Source organism: Poecilia latipinna, unplaced genomic scaffold, assembly GCF_001443285.1.
Source record: "Poecilia latipinna isolate Pla-1442-1.1 unplaced genomic scaffold, P_latipinna-1.0 Scaffold1320, whole genome shotgun sequence".
Lineage (NCBI taxonomy): Eukaryota > Metazoa > Chordata > Actinopteri > Cyprinodontiformes > Poeciliidae > Poecilia > Poecilia latipinna.
Genome location: NW_015113936.1, coordinates 146,486 through 162,909, shown reverse-complemented (window position 1 = coordinate 162,909; position 16,424 = coordinate 146,486). Strand labels below are relative to the sequence as shown.

At 38.3% G+C, this 16,424-nt stretch overlaps 1 long non-coding RNA gene across 2 annotated transcripts in view; it reads right to left on the bottom strand.

Moving 5' to 3' along the window:
• LOC106961671 (uncharacterized) overlaps window positions 1-16,424 on the bottom strand; it is a 48,864-nt gene that overhangs the window by 18,198 nt on the left and 14,242 nt on the right. For both annotated transcript variants that reach the window (XR_001427818.1, XR_001427819.1), the window contains exons 3-4: window positions 6,776-6,887; window positions 6,566-6,616 (exon numbers count right to left, since the gene is read on the bottom strand). This is a non-coding gene — a long non-coding RNA (uncharacterized LOC106961671). The remainder of the gene's footprint in view (window positions 1-6,565; window positions 6,617-6,775; window positions 6,888-16,424) is intronic.

Sequence of the window (16,424 nt, the reverse complement as noted above, 5' to 3'; positions counted from 1 at the left end):
TGGCTTTTCCTGCTTCCCAATTTTAAAGGGTAAAAAATTAATTTTTTTTTTTTTTTTTTTTTTTTTTTCCGCGGGCCGTCTCGCCGGACCGTTCGGCGCCGCGTCTCCAGTGGAAGCGGTGACCATCCTCGGCGTTTGCGGAACAGACAAGCCCGTCATCTGTGGCGCTGAAAACATGTCAAGTTAGGACGAGTAATTTGCGGTGATGAATGACAAGTGCGGGCTCCTGTTCAGTAGACTGAGCGCTCATTAGAAAACACATTTTCAGATGTCGCCGGGCTCCTTTGTTGTCGCACTTTTTTTTAGGGCTAGAATAAACAGATAATGCTGGAATACTGCAGTGTCACCGAGATGAGCAGAAGGAACTTAAACCTCAATTGACATGTCTCAGGCAGCCGACTTTTTTTGAACGTTGACAGCCATCTGTGTGGATTCCTTTCACTCTCCACTAATGAGCTGTGGGTTGAGGAGACCCAATCTACACAGGGTTGTCCCTCGGGCCCTGTGCAGCTGCTGGGCACACACACACACACACACACACACGCTCTCTTGTGCATACACGTTTCCCTTCCCTCCACCCAATCATCCCCAAACACAAACTCACACTTACATTTTTCTATCTTCACAAGGACTTTTCCTTTGACTTCCATTCATTTTTTGTTGGTTTTCATAGCCTATCCCTGACCTTCACCCTACGTCTGGACCATGCCCAGTCCATTCCAAACCTAAACTTAACCTAAAACTCAATTCACAGCTTAGTCCTAACCCAAACTCCTAAAGCAAAGGCAACATTTCTTCTGATGGAAAAAAATGGGCCTTAGGAAGGTGAGACACACACACACAACACACACACACACGCACACATGCACACACCGTTGTACTTCCATGAAAGCAGCTTCCATTCATTTTAGTAACTGCATTTTCCACAACTTTGACCATTAGTGGTCAGTTCTTAATCCTAACCTTAACCAAAACTTAAACCACACTGTACTTCTAAACCTAACCAGTAGAGCACAATAGACCTGAGACAAAAGTAAGGAACAGGAAAATGTCCTCACTTCTAGAAATCACCTCCCCTTGTTGGTGAAAATTGTGACAGTGGTCATCTTTATATATAGCATACATAAGTTGTTTCTTTATCTTCTCTGTAGAGACTTTCCATTTGAATAGAAATTCATTTCTACAGCCTAACCTGATCTCTCCCCTTAACCTGTGGTGTCCAAACGTTTTGCAAATTGGGCCAGAATCCCAAAGTGTTTTAAATACTCGGGGGGTCATCCAGTTTTTCCAACATGAAACACAGAATACATTTGCTTTGAGTTTTTTTAACTACTCACAAACAACTTGAATATGCAGTATTTTTTAATGAAAGAAAGTGGCAAAGTTTCTGTCTTGATAAAAGCTGCAGTAGAGTTTCCTAACTTTTTGGAAAAACTTTTTCTGGCTTTTTTTTGTCTAGAAAATCTTGTAGTCTATTCCATGCAATGAAAATAAGATCTTTGTTGAAATCAAACCTTCTGCTATTACCCAGCATGTGTTACAGTGGCCCAGTCAAAGTGCAGACCTGAATCCAATTAAAAATGTGTCTCACACTCAAACTATTTTATACATTCTCCAGGTACTCTGACTTTGCTAGAACAATTTTGCAAAGATGAAGAAGCAATTGTTTTTCAGAACTGGTGGAGAACCAGACCAAAAAATGATTGATTCGAGTTGGGGGGGAAAAAACAAAACAAAAAAAAACACACAAAAAAAACGGTGTCTTTTTTTCACACAAAAACATACTTTTGAATTTTCTATTTGTAAAAATAAACATGCATTTGCATATGCACTATTTTCAAATTCAACAATACTTTATTGATCCCAAAGGGAAACTAAATTCTGCGTTGATCTTTAACACAAATTCCCATAAATTACGCTGAAGTTTAAGAATGTCACGTGTCAAAACGGGGAAAAGTTCAATAGGTATGAATACTTTGCTAGGCACAACATACTGCTGCCTTCCGGTGTGTTTTTGCGTCTCACTGCGGAAATAATTTGTGTGAACGATGAGGTAAACAAACGAAGCAGCTCGTGGAGCTGCTTCGTTTGTTTGTTTGGAGCAAATGGCAACCAGAATACATCAGGTTAAAGTTTGACAATCCGCCGTTTTTTCCCCTCGTGACGCTCCGTACCTGTAGATGCTGCGACAATGTGACGAGATCCATCTGATCCATATCGCTCACAAAAAGCAAATGAGCTGGAACATGGCTGATAGAGTGTGTGAATAGAAAATGACAGGAAGAGCCTAATCAATGTCCTGCAGGGCTGGCAACCACGTCGCCTTTGTTTCTTTTTGTAAATACAAGCCTCTTTAACATCACAATGTGAGCCATTATCTCTCCTGGCAAGGTAAATTTTTTGGAGGAGCTGCTGCACAAAATGAGAGAGAGGGAAAAAAAACCCCATACATTTTCTCTCAGTTTGGATCGGATCAGTTGGAAGAGATCTAAAGTCATGCAAATGCTACAGCAGGAAAATGCTGGCAATACTCGTTCTAATTATTCCATATCAGCACATTTGCATGGAATAGAATTTTTTATTTTATTTTTTTTAAAGAAGGGAAGAGTTAATGATCAGTGGAGCTTGGGCATGGAGCCTGTTTAGGAATTCACAGCATTTTGATCTAATCACAGAATCAAAATATTCATGAAACACAATGATATCTCCCCCAAGCAGGCGGCTAGCCATTAATTTTCAAATTCAGGTAATTTATTAACACTTATCAGGGGCTGAAAAAGCCTTGCTCTGTGTTTGTAAAGTGGCTGAGAGGGAGAGGAGTTCGAGAAAACTGATTCCAGATGATTTATAACCATGTGCTAGGTGCATTTTCAACCAGGTATTCAATTAGAATGCATGTCCAATTTTCCATCCTAGATCTACAGTTAAAAACTCTATTAAAGCACCATTTTCCTTAGCATACATATCTATTATCAGTGTTCACAGCAAATTTGATAACTTTGGCTCCGGCTCTGTCATTGTGCTCATTTTGTGCTCCTTGCTCTCTTTCTCCCCGCTAATTAGAATATATTTGACAATGGACTACAAGGTGCTACTCAGGCATATTTTCCCCCCCAAGTATGTTAACAGCTTGCTTTAATATTTATTTGTGCTATTAAAACTGTGGTGATTGCGTAATAATATCACAGCCGCGGTCATTAGCCATAACATCAAAAGCTGCAGTGCTTGATCTCTCTCGCGCTGGCTTTACAAAATCATGGCTCTGCCTAGCAACACATTGTTATATAGCACACACAAAGTTCACAACAACTCTAATGAATGCAGTATTTTAGCTAATTTTTCTAGTTATATAGGTAGTATTTGAGTCCAGTTTTGAAACGGCAACTATTGATTCAGACGTTTAAGTGTTTGCTGTTTTGGCATTTAATGCTGACTTTGAAGTTAAACTTTCTCATGATGAACAAAAGATTATCCTAGTTTCATTCACACCTGTTCACATGTGGAGACATTTCAAACATCACTTCATACCTGCTCCCATATAAAAGGTATATTTAAGGTCACTTGGTCAACTAATGTAGGTAAATGGCTTACTTATTTACAGGACAGGGACATCATTGTGTCAATTAGTAACTTTTCATCAGAGTTGACAAAAATCACATGCGGGGTTCCCCAAGGTTTCATGTTTTGACCCCTCCTATTTAATGGCTACATAATCCCACTAGCTCTGGTTGTAACAAGATGAATAACCATAATTATGCAGATGATGTAGTCAACTACAACATCTTTAATTTTAGTAAGCATTCTAACTTTATCTTATACTAATACAATGTTGTTGTTTTTTGTTTTTGTTTCATTTTGTTCAGCTCTTTCAATAGCAGTTTTGCATTCCATCTTTTTCACACTTGTTCTTTGATAAAAAAGTTTTGGCGCTAGGATGAGGTCTTTTCTGGCCATCTCGAAATCTATTTATTTCACAAAACTGCAATGGAAACCTTTTTTTCACATCATACATGTCACATGATCAAGAACAGGATGTTGCCACTGGTGCAAACTACGAAGAAGACAAGAAGTAGTTGGCGGATGATGGGGCGGGATGTTTTCATTGACTTATTTTATGAACAAATGTGTGATTTTAATTGTCTCTTATTTAATGGGAACACTGCAATTGCAAAATTGTTTCTTTGACATTAGTGGAATGTCGACAAAGTTTTACGCACGTTTGTACTGGAAACGTAGCTAGTGATTCCAAAGAAAATGGCGTATTCCTTCGTATTCAGCACTGCAATAGATATTGTCTTTGGTAAATCATCAAGGGGGTTGTGTGCACCATCTACGCCAGAGTGCAAAGATGATATCTCATGCCTGCTATTGTATATTTACACATCTCAAGGAAACAGACGGCCACATATCTTCCAAGTGTTGCTCACACAGCAGTGATCTGGGAAGAAGGATGGCCCAAGGACAAGGCTCAAAAACAGCAGGGCTAGCCTCTTTTTGTCTCTCACTAATAAAGTGGGATGGATTCAAGCAGCCCCCGAAGCTAAGCTGAGCCGAGCCCTCAGCTGCGATCGCGCCACGATAACAACAAGATGGATCAATACGTGCGTTGTAGAGGTTAAATGATGTTATGTTGTTGCTTGTTATTGGACATGGCGTGTCACAATCCATGATACTGACACCTTTTTTCTGCCCTTGCTTTTTACCAAAGCCAAGGTAAGGTTGAAGGCCTCACACTGATCCTGAAATAAAGGGTTGTGTGCCAAAGTCTTCATCTCCACAGTCAACTGAACCTTCCTGGATAAACGAATCCATTTGCCTGGTTTAAATGTATGTATGTGGGTAAAAATATCTGACAATTAACCTTTGAAGCCTTTAAAAAATAAAATTGATCTCCTGGTTTTATTTTTAGTAGGCTGTATTAATCTACTTTGGGAAGACGCATACAAAGGATATATAAAATAAGATATTTCTATTTGTTTATGTATTTTGTGTTTGTCATAACACATATTTAATTTTTTTCTTTATTTGAGCAAGATGTCAAACAAAATGAGTGTTGGATTCTTTTGGTTAGCTAAATATTCATGCTGCCCAAAGAAACAGCCTAAACATATTGTAAGTTCATATTCTACTGCAGTAACATTCTCATTTTTAAAAATATTTGGAAAAGGATAGCCTTGCCAACTAGATCAAGAAATCACTTTATCCAAATCAGTGCTGTAACAATTATTGGCACCCCCAAAAAGCTCATGTAAAGAAATTACTTTTTTTTTTTTTAGTTTTAAATTTCACTTTTTCAAATTCAAAATTAGAATTTCATGAAATCCTGAAGTCCATGGCATCGCAAACTCTCAAGTACTAGGAGATTTTAAAAACAATCCTGGTGGAGGAACCAAATCAACACAAATAGTTAATTTTTCTCCTCCACAAAATCCTCCAACTCTGGTCCTAAAGAAAACCTGTGAGACAAGTTGAAAAGAAGAGAGCACAACATGGGGTTCTGGATGATCTGTACAAAGTATTGATGGTAATGGTACCAGAAGGATGACTGTCACTGGTGATTTCGTGAAAACTAATTTCTTCATGTGAGATAATTCCCGATTAGTGCGCAGATTAAACGTTGGTTTTCAAAAATTGTACCTGAATTTAAACAGCAATGAAAAAGCAGTTTTATTTTAAAGTTTTTACATTTCTGTTAGGTTCACCCAACCACTACTTGGATTCCTTTCTCAAAAATGTACAAATGTACATACATCACATATCACCATCCTAAAATAATGACCCAAGTCTTTTTTGTTTTTGGCCTAAAGTGTTATATTTTTGCGTAAAACATCTTTTGGAAAGGAGATGTTTTCCATTTTTTTATTATTTTGCCAAAATCACCTTTGGTAAAAAAAAATTTCTTGGGCCATTGCTTTAGGAAGGTGACGATATGCAATGCTGCTGGAGAAAACTTTTTTTATTGTGTTAGAAATAAAATGGCTAGCATTCATGTAAAAAAAAAAAAAAAAATCTGCCAAAAAAGCTACATTTTTAAAAAGTTGCTACAAGTCGTCTTTGTTACTTTAGTTTTTTATTCATTTTGCTGAGAAGCTGTAAATAAGAAATGCTGTGGTAAAGCAACTACTAATGAAAGTGGAGCAGAAACATTTGGACGGTGATTTATTTATTTTTCATTGTTACTTGTTCTTTACTTTATCTGTGTTTGTGTTACTGTGTTACTCATGCGGAAGAACAAGCGACTTGTAGTTTCATCTCCCAAATCTGTCTGTCTGAACAAGACTGATGGCAGCAGGTTGAGGAGGGCTCTGTTGTACTTAATCCCGGTGGAATTTTGACCAAAGCACTACTCAGATATTTCATTAAGCACGGCGTCGTCAGTCTGTTAACGGGGCATACTATCCGTCATCACTTTTATGGTAATAATCCTTACAACTCCATCCAGATTCTTGACGGCAAAAGCAGAGGCACGCAGCATTCCCCCATTTATGGCAGGTCAACAGCACATCGAGTGAGGCTGTAAAACAAGCCAAAGATTTGTAGAATTTATCTTCGCAATTCATATTACCTGAAGAAGAGTGCTGTAGGATGAGCAATATATTCTGGCAGCAGAAGGTAGCTGTTAAAAAAAAATTGCCTTGAGACACATTTCAGCTTTGTTGAACAGGTGGTGTGATGAGGAACTCTAACTGGCCTCTTAATCGTGCAAGTTTTAAATGTATTTAATGAGCTCAGTTGTTAACAAGTGGAAGAAAAAAAACAGGATTTCTCATGTTACCTGGGTTCACTGTGTTCGCTTGTACCTCTTCGCTGTCCTCTTCGTATGTGCCAGGGAGAGAAGTCAAACTCGATCAGAGCGCTTACAGTTTTCTATTCATTTTGCTGAGAAGCTCTGGTGGAAAAAAAAATGCTGTGGTAAAGCAACTAATAATGAAAGTGAACATCATGGAGCAGAAACATTTGGATGGCGATTTATTTATTTTTCATGGACTAATGAGGAAGTCTGTAATTTTTAATAACAGCAGATCACACACCGAATTAAGTCTTCCCACTCATACATGCTGCTAGCTTTATCACTTAAATTCCTATCAGTAAAAACTAGGCAGTAGAGATGGACGAGGAGAAAGAAAACAAACTTTGGTGAAATAGTCAGAAGTCTGGCACCTGCAGATAACCTGATGATGCTTTATTTAGATGAATTATTTAGATGAATAATGTGTTACAATGATCCAGTCTTGGAAAAAATGAATAATAGTTTTCAGTTTGGATTGTGAGATGATGCTACTTGGCAACATTTTATAAATCCATCCACCCATCCATCCATTTTTAACGCCCTTGTCCCAGGGGGTTCGGGAGGGGTGCTGGTGCCGATCTTCAGCAAACGCTTCGGGTCCACCCTGGACAGGCTGCCAGTCTGTCGCAGGGCAACACAGAGACAGACAGGACAAACAACCATGCACACGCTCGCATGCACGCACACACACACCTAAGAGGAATTTAGAGAGACCAATTGACCTAACAGTCATGTTTTTGGACTGTCGGAGGAAGCCGGAGTACCTGGAGTACATGAGACTGAAGAGTTGTAAAGCTGGGGATCATATGAGACATCTTTAAGATTACTCAAATATTTCTAAAAAGGGAGCATGTAAACCAGAAATAATAAATGCCCCAAAACAAAACCCATAATGAAGATGACTTAATCCTGGCATAAGAGGCAATAGAACCGCACCAAGGAAATGGCATAACATCCGAAGAAGACACGGAGCACAACTTTCTTCTTCACAAAATGGGAACAAAAGTTTAGTGGTGTCAGATTTTAGAGGTTGTAGGATTTTTTTAATATCTTTGGGGAAAAGACCACATGTCATTTCTCCCTGAAGCGCTAGACAAGTACATTTGTTTTGGTTGTATTTATCCAGAATGCCCTGCACTATGGTCCACTTCCTGCTTTTGGAGCATTCTCCGGTCTGCTTGCATCCACATATGCATTCGAACCACACTAGAATTCACTTTAGTCAATCTGAGTCCTAGTTTGCTTTTTCGGTCCACATCAGAGTTCGATTGCACATTCACACCTCCACAAACAAACCGGACTTTCTAGGCAAACAGGCCTGTAGTTTGATTAAAGTGAACTAAGTGTCTTGTGAGACAAAATTGTAAAATGTTACTAAAACCAGTAACCCTCCATGACTTTTCTGTCCTATTAAGCAGATGAGTTGCACATGTTAAGCTATCATTGATTTCATTGCCAGTAATACCTGATCGGATAGCTATTAATATGTGCCATTCACAATTTGTGCTGAAGTGCTCAGTGCTAATACCATGGAGGGCTGTAGCGTATATTACCAGTCACATTACTACAACCAGCAATTAGCAGCTTAGGCTGTACTTGGCTGCATGTTGACAACTCCGACTCTTGTTTCTGAGGTGCGCAACTTGGCAGTGTTGGGGGGATTATCAGTGCTCCAAATTACATAACTGAACTAATGAGATACATACTCGCACAGTCTCAACCCGTATTCCCACCGGGTGCCTCGCTGTCGGAGTGAAATATTCCACAGGTCCCTGTGGACTCGCAGCACATCGCTGCCTGTCTGGGGAAGGGAGAGCTGAGCAGGCGGGTGAACACGGAGAGGAAAGAAATGAAGATGTATCGCCACCAAAAGGTCTGACTGACACGAAGCTAATAAGCTGTAATTGTTCAGCGGCTGGTTTGGAGCGTCTTGCCAGAGTGAACCAAGGTGAAAATGACTTCCAATACTGTTGTATTTTAGGATTTTTTTTTTCTTTTCTGTAGCTGATGTCTCATTAGACAAAAAATGTTGTAGTTTTCATACACGGGGGTTCATTCCCATCAACAAAACACACTATAGAAAACGAGAGATTGTTAAAGTCGTCAGTAGATGGGGGATTATGGATATTTCATCTGGAAATTCAAGCAAAGCAAACTAACTGTTAACTCTGTGACGAGAGTAAAAGTGAGACTAAGCAAGCATGTTGGGGAGGAAAAACACTTAAAACAATGACATCTTCCTTTCTCTGAAGCAGTAAAAGCTTGTGTTTTCTTCCTAATGATCTGGAACTTTGTTCATTTTCATTTCTTCTATCTGTTACCGACATTTCTGTCAGTGTTTTGATTTTTAGCTTTCATCAGATGTTACGTTCAGCACTTGAGTAGCTTTTTTACTTTTAGTAATTTTTTTGGTTAACTACTTTCATTTTCTTCTTCAGTAAAAATAAACATAAATAATTTTACTCTTGGGTATTTTTTGGGGTATTCTACCCACCTCTGGACAGCAATTTCTGAAAGTCTTGGGACTGGAGCAAAGGTTCATGTTTCAGCTGCAATAGAAAGTTAGAGTTCAGACCAAAGCATTCATGTTTCAGAATGGTCTCTGTGTAGAAATAACCAAGTGGTCTGAATACTTTAGCTGGTAGTGAGTATGTAAAGCGTTGGCCACGTCTGCAACTGCGTTTTGTCTTATTACTCGTTTTATACCCACTGATTGGCACCTACAATAAAATGACCCAAACAGAAGGACTCTGTGTAACTGTTTTCTATCAATAAACGTCATAAAACCAACCTGCACCAAAAATAGATATCTGTAACGAAGTCCTCGGTGGGCAGCGGAGGGTTCCCACACAGTGTTAATCGCGGGATTGTGAAGCAACCATTTTCTCTCACTGCAGCACAAAAAACTGTTGGAATTAAAGTCCAGGCTAATATAGACGAATCAAGCTAACTGGAGGGGACAGATTCACAGCATTATTTATCATGTTACAATGAGCTTATCCCATAATTACCGTATGGTAATTCCCTTATGGATGTCAGCTGTGTTTTTCCTCTCGCCCCTCATCCAAATTAAAATCTACACTGCCTTTATCATTTTAACTACAGTATATTACCTCTAGTGCTAATAATGAGGCTTTTAAAAGACACTTACCTCAAAAAAAAAAAAAAAAACTAATTGTTTTTGTTTGATTTTGGTGACACTTTATCAGGACTGGTGGTTAATTAATAGCAATTATACATTAACTATTAAAGGAGGAACCTTATTAATTAATAGCCTCAGATGCAATTAAATTACAGATGCACACACCAATTTAGCTACCAACTTTCCTTAATCCTGCGTAATTTCAAAGGGATTTGAGGAAGGGGGGAAAACGATTCATTATGGCTGCAGTAGGTGTTAATTAAGAAGTAACTAGGGGGTGCATCTAATATGGATGCTGTGTGTGTGTGTGTGCGTGCGTGTATGTGTGTGTCGGGGCAGGCATGGGTTCAGGCAGGGTATTTATGGAACACAAACAGAGCATACAAATTCAGCACACAAAGGCCACATTTCTTCCAAGAGTGAGCTGTTTTACAGACACAGCCATGTTTGCTCATGATGATGTGGAGTTGCGTGTTTCCATCTGAGCAAAGCTTCGTCATTATCTGTGTTTCCATTAACCGTAAAGTAGCGCAAATTGAAAGTGTGAGAAAAAATAACCCTCCAGGTTTTTGTGCTAGTTTTCGGTGGTTTGTCGGCCAAATCAAAATTAGTGTGTTTTACAAAACTGCAATGGAAATACTGTCTTGCCATCACGAGTCATGTGATTAACAGCCGGCCATTACTACCGGCGAAAACGACAAAGACGACAGGAAGTGGCAGGAAGATGGTTTGGTTTTCGCCATTTTCCGGACATGCGAGCCCAGTTCATAAAATGTTGTGCGTTCTTCCATCGTGTTGAATCCATAATTTATCATACAATTGCCAAATACAATTTATACATATTTGCAATGGAGACGTAGCTTATGCTAAACGGTCTATATCCTTCATCACATTAAAAACTGCTGTCACTGAATCACATTTTAGGGTCTTGTGGTCCACTGGGTCAAGACTGAAAATCACAAGAACATCACTATTCAAAAACAGAGGAAAATGGCATTTGGTGCAGAATTGTTAAACATGGTTGAAAAACATTTGACTTTCAAACTTCTTACTGTTGAAATTCCTCTTTGATCCACTTCTCAGAAAAATGGTTCTCCCTCCCTTTCCACCCATGATTGCAGCCTACTACCACAGTTTAGTTGAAATGAGAGACAAAGAGCAGCTCAGGGGATCTTCTGTAAGGTTTAGAGGAGCAGTGCAGCTCACCAGGGAATATCCCAGGCAACATTCACGATGTCCGATTATGTTAATAGTAAATCCAATTATGCACTCACACCGTGGTGCTTGGAAAATAAACTGGGCTTGTTGCCCATTTGGTCCCAGAGAGATGGAAGCAGGTTTTCTTATTTTTAAAACGGTGAAATTTAAAAGGATTTTTCTCTTATTTTAATGTTCAGGACACTTTCAATACACAAACAGATGAACTCAATGGCTGAATTTGTTGCATCATTGATATCACTGAATCAATTACCAAAATAGTGTATTAATAATGTAAAAGGGAAATGGTTCATCCAATTCACTTTACTTTCCATGTACAATAAGACAGTCATGAGATCAGTGAGTAAAGCTTAAAATAATGACCATTCATAACTACGTCACCTAATCAGATTGAGGCAGAATGGCGGACATTGGAAATGAGAGATGGAAGCATTACATAAAGAAACTGCAAATGTTTTTTCAGGTTGTTTATGATGGCATAGCCATGGCTTCTTGTTCAAGCTGAGTTAATTTGTCTGTGGATGTAGCTCACCCAGTAGTGTGGCTTACTTACCTTTGTAAATACCACTGGAAATGGATAGCTTAGAAAATCCCAGCTTAGAAAATCACTAGCTGGAAGTAACTAGCTTAGAAACTGACCCATACCTCCTCTATCCTGACTTGTTGATTTGATAAACCTGTTACATGATTTATACCACTGTCATAAACGGTGTTTCCCTTTACACTGGAGTAGACTTAAAAACGTACAAAAGTCTAGACACTAACCAGTTTTGTCGTACATGTTATGCGACATGATGGTGGAGCATTCTCTCTATGTTGACTAATGATTTGATGCGTACCTTCTCCGTTATGCAATATTTGATTGCATCTCACTAAGTGTACTCATACATAGTATATGTATATCTTCTTACTTGTGATGGGTGTTCACTGCATATAGTGATTACACCAAGGGCTGACGGTCCTAATCGTAAGTGCTATCCATGGCTGTCAACTTTCCGCATCAAAAGGTTTATGATAAAATGACAAGTTTGGTTTGGATACTTGTCTGTTCGTGCAGCTGTCTGCTAAACAACCTATGGCCATTTTTACAGCAAAATCAGCTAAAAAAAAGGAATATTAGTCTTCCAACTGTCTGTCTTTTGACAAGCCACTGTATCCCACATGGGTTGTTTTGACATCCGTCATGGCGGAGTGGACCGCTTTCTGAAGAGTGTGACGTCAAAAGGTCAATGGCTGAAACACAAACCTCCTTGTGCCATTTTAAAAACCTGCTCGTCTTTATCTTGATAGTCTTTTGTTTCCTCAATCCAAACTAGTGATGGTGATTGCTAAATGCTGGAACGTTTTATCTTATGTCTTGTCCTCTGATTGCTACAGTTTACAGCAGCTATAAGACGCTTTTATGTCAAACAACTTTTGTGGTGTCACTCCAGTAGCGGTGTCTGGTGGTTATCGCTCCATTCTGGATGTCATCTGGAGCGGCAGGCAGGAAGTTAGCTGGTCTATGAACGTAACACACAATAACATCCTCCAATGTGTTTCACAGCCAGCATTTTCTACTACCAATTACAGTATTGACAGGTTTGTGCTGTTCTTTTATTAAAATTCTTAATCTAGATCAATTAGGCTGATGAAACTTCATGCTGAAACACAAATTTTACAATATGTAAAAAATTATTTTGCTGCCTGTCCACAGCTAGTTGTCTAAAAGAAGAAAGTACATCGGTGCCATTTTTTTTTATTCGAACGTTAAAAGTGTAAGTAATTGGATCTAGAATTTCACAATAAAACATTTACAGTAAATTAGATGAAATACCAGTAGAAGGACAATTTTATATGGCCTGTTTTGTAATATATTGAAGTTGGATAATTGTAATTAAATGTAAAGTTAAAACAAATAGGCCTGTCACAATAACAAATTTTGCTGGACGATAAATTGTCCCAGAAGTTATTGTGATAAGTGATAGTATTGTTTTTAAACCAAAGTCAAGTGGTAATAACATGACAAAGCTAGAACACATTCTCAACAATCAATAAACTTTAAGTTCTATTGAACATTTAACACTGAAACTGGAAGACCTTTTAAAATACCCAAAATAAGTGAACATGAAAACAGAAACAATAAATAAAGTGAATCATGAAGGCTCTCTGTGTGCAAAATTCTGCTTCATAAAAGTAGCTACTTGAGACCAAAGCACCAGACTGAAGACATAAAATCCAGTTTTTGTTAGAAAGAGAAACAAGAAAAAAAAATTCAAATATAAATTGTAGGATTAGTTTTCAATTTGGGACTAATTGATTTATTGCATTTATTTACAGGCCTAATATTGAATAATTTGACTCTATTAACCAAGTTGGATGCAAAAGTGCATATAAGAAGGCTTTTTAAAAAAAATTCAGTCTGTATTTAATTCATGTCAACTGTGCAAAATCTGACATCTTTGTAGTTGGACGGTTGTCTCTCTCTCTACATATATATATATATGTGTGTGTGTGTGTATTTTATAATACTCCACACTGATTTGAAATCATTGTGTTAGGGGGTCATATTGAACTCTTATAGGAAATAATCTGAATGTGCAGCCCTATAGATTAATCTGTTATCGCACCAAAGGAGTGTTTGACCTCTGAGGTATTCTTCAGTAGTGTTTTTTAACTTTGATAGGCAATAATTGTTCCCTCGGTCTGCAGCACGTTTTCTTTTCCTGCTGTTTTTTTTTTTTTTTTTCGTAGCTTTTTCAGCCCAGATCCACGTGATTTCAACATTCGCCGTTCGTGTCGCACATGAAACGCCCTCTGAAGCACCCAACTGTCTGTGTCTGCGCTAATTAATGTTTACTAAACTTGAAAGCCGGTATAGGCTACACTGGGAACCATAATTACAAATGCGCCTTCAACGGCAATTTGTTTCTTGGGTGACTGAGAACATTAAAAGTCCGACTTGAAACGAGGCTACAAAAGCTAACAAACACATGTATTTCCACTATTCGAGCGCATTTTGATCCCTCAAGACATGCCATCAGTGACGTCCCCTGATCGGAGAAGAAACCGTGCAACGCAGTCAAACCAGCAATTAGTGCAAATTAGCCGACATTTTCAAAAAAGAAAAAAAAAAGTCTTTGCTCTGAAAATGGCTGCTTTGTAGTTCAAAAAAAAAAAATTCCCATTTTGGCCTTAGAGTGGGAGGGTTTCCAGCAAATGCTTAAATCCTAAAAATAAGTACTGCAATCTTCTGGCACAGACACACTGTAATGCTTAAAAACAATTTAGCAACTGTCATCGCTGTAATTACAGTAACTAATTACCATCCTCAGCAAACAAATAGCTTAACATAATACGCAGACCCAATCAATTTGAAGAAATGCAAATTCTGAAAGTAAAAAAGAAAAAAAAAGGACAATTTGGCAAACCTGAAAGAATTACGGGGGAAATAATACACTTTGTTTTATCCGCACATAATTCCCAGGGAATATCATATCATAAATATTTGCATTCAGTTCTTATCAGGACATTTGCATTTGCCTCTTATCAGCCGGCAAGCCAGGCACTGGCAGATAGGGAGGGCTGCCTCCACGCCGTACACACATTTCTAATGAGTCACGTCGCAGGCTGATATCATATTTTGGCTAGAACTTTATCACCAAAACGAGGAGGTCATTTTCTCCTGGAGTTGGCTCATCTTGGAACTGTCTTTTGAGGTTTTTTTTCTCTCCCTTCTTCTGATGTGATTCAGCTGAGATTCTTTTTTTTTTTTTTTTTTTTTTTTTTATAAAGCCCACAAAAAGGATTATTTCCTCTCCTCCCCCAACCGAAACGGGGCCCCGTATCAGTGGCACGTATGCTTGCAATGATTATCATTCTGTCATAAAATATTTCAGTTTTATCAGAGTATTATTTTATTTGCCACAGCATCCCTTCGGAACAGAGGCTCTGGGGGAAGGGGGGAGAAGAAGAAGAAAAAAATAAAGAAAAGAGCTCATCTGCATGAACAGCAGTGGATGACAGGCGGGAGGCTCCGAACCGCCATCTCATTTTTTTTTTTTTTTTAGGTGAGACGTGTGCAACAGTTTCCGGCGCGGGGAGGAAGAAAAAAAAAATTAAAGTAATTGTTTGATAACATTTTCAAAATGGTATTCCACAATAACAATTTCATGGTGAATTGCAGAGTATAATTATAAATCAGCCTTTTTTTCCCCTCTCCCCTCCTTTGGACAGCCGAGGAACACTGGGGGTCAAGTAAAGTATCCTAGTCAAATTCTCCTCTCATTAGCGCAATCGTTTCTCTCTGCTAATTATTTCCTCCCCGTCTCACCCGCGCTGCCTCCCTCCCTGCCTCCCACTGGACTATTTCACAGCCACATACAGTACAGAACTGTGTAACCATTTAACGTAATTTTCCTTAAAAAGGAAAATGTTGTTCTTGCAAAAATCCTCTGTTTTTTTTTTTTTTTTCCCCCCCATTATTTACAGCTCGATTGGACAAAATGCTAAATATTCTTTTCACGTAATGTAATCATGCAAATTAAGAAAATAAAAATGCATGTTGGTGTACGATTGTTTTTTCTCTCTGTTTTTTATTTACTTATTTTTATTTTGAATGTAATTGGGCAGGTGAAGTTTTGTATGCAGTTAAAAGGAACGGCTCGTTTTCCTGCCAACGGTGAGGAAGGACGGGAAACACAGAGAGGAATAATTGGGAAAATTCAAAGACGGACCAATCATTAAACTGCGCTTCGAGGAAGGAATGTGACAAAAAAAAAAAAAAAAGATAGAATAAACAAAACATTTAAATTTCTGCTATTTCTGCATGGAAATGTCAGAAATAATAATAACAGAGGAAACGGTTTTGGTCCAGCCTTCTTTGTGGCGTGACGCCTCCTGCAGCTGGGAGCAGCTGGATCACCTAAAGGATTCTCCTTAAAGCTTATCTCAGGCTTTGTTTAGACAGAGGAGGGAAGACATTCCACAAGGCCCAGCTCTGATGGACTATCAGGAAAAAAAAACACATTCGTACAACCAGCAGCTGCTCTTTTCCAAGCAGCACCTCAAAATGTTCAGACTTAATTTTTTTTAAGTCTGGATTTACGGCTGCATGATATTAGAAAAGAAGTTTGTTTTTTTTACCCTGCGATATACATTGCAGTATGAAAAACTACAGGAATTTTCAAAGATGGTATTTGAGAATTATTCCTAGGCTGTGTATATATATATATATCTATATATATCTATATATATATATATATATATATATATATATATATATATATATATATA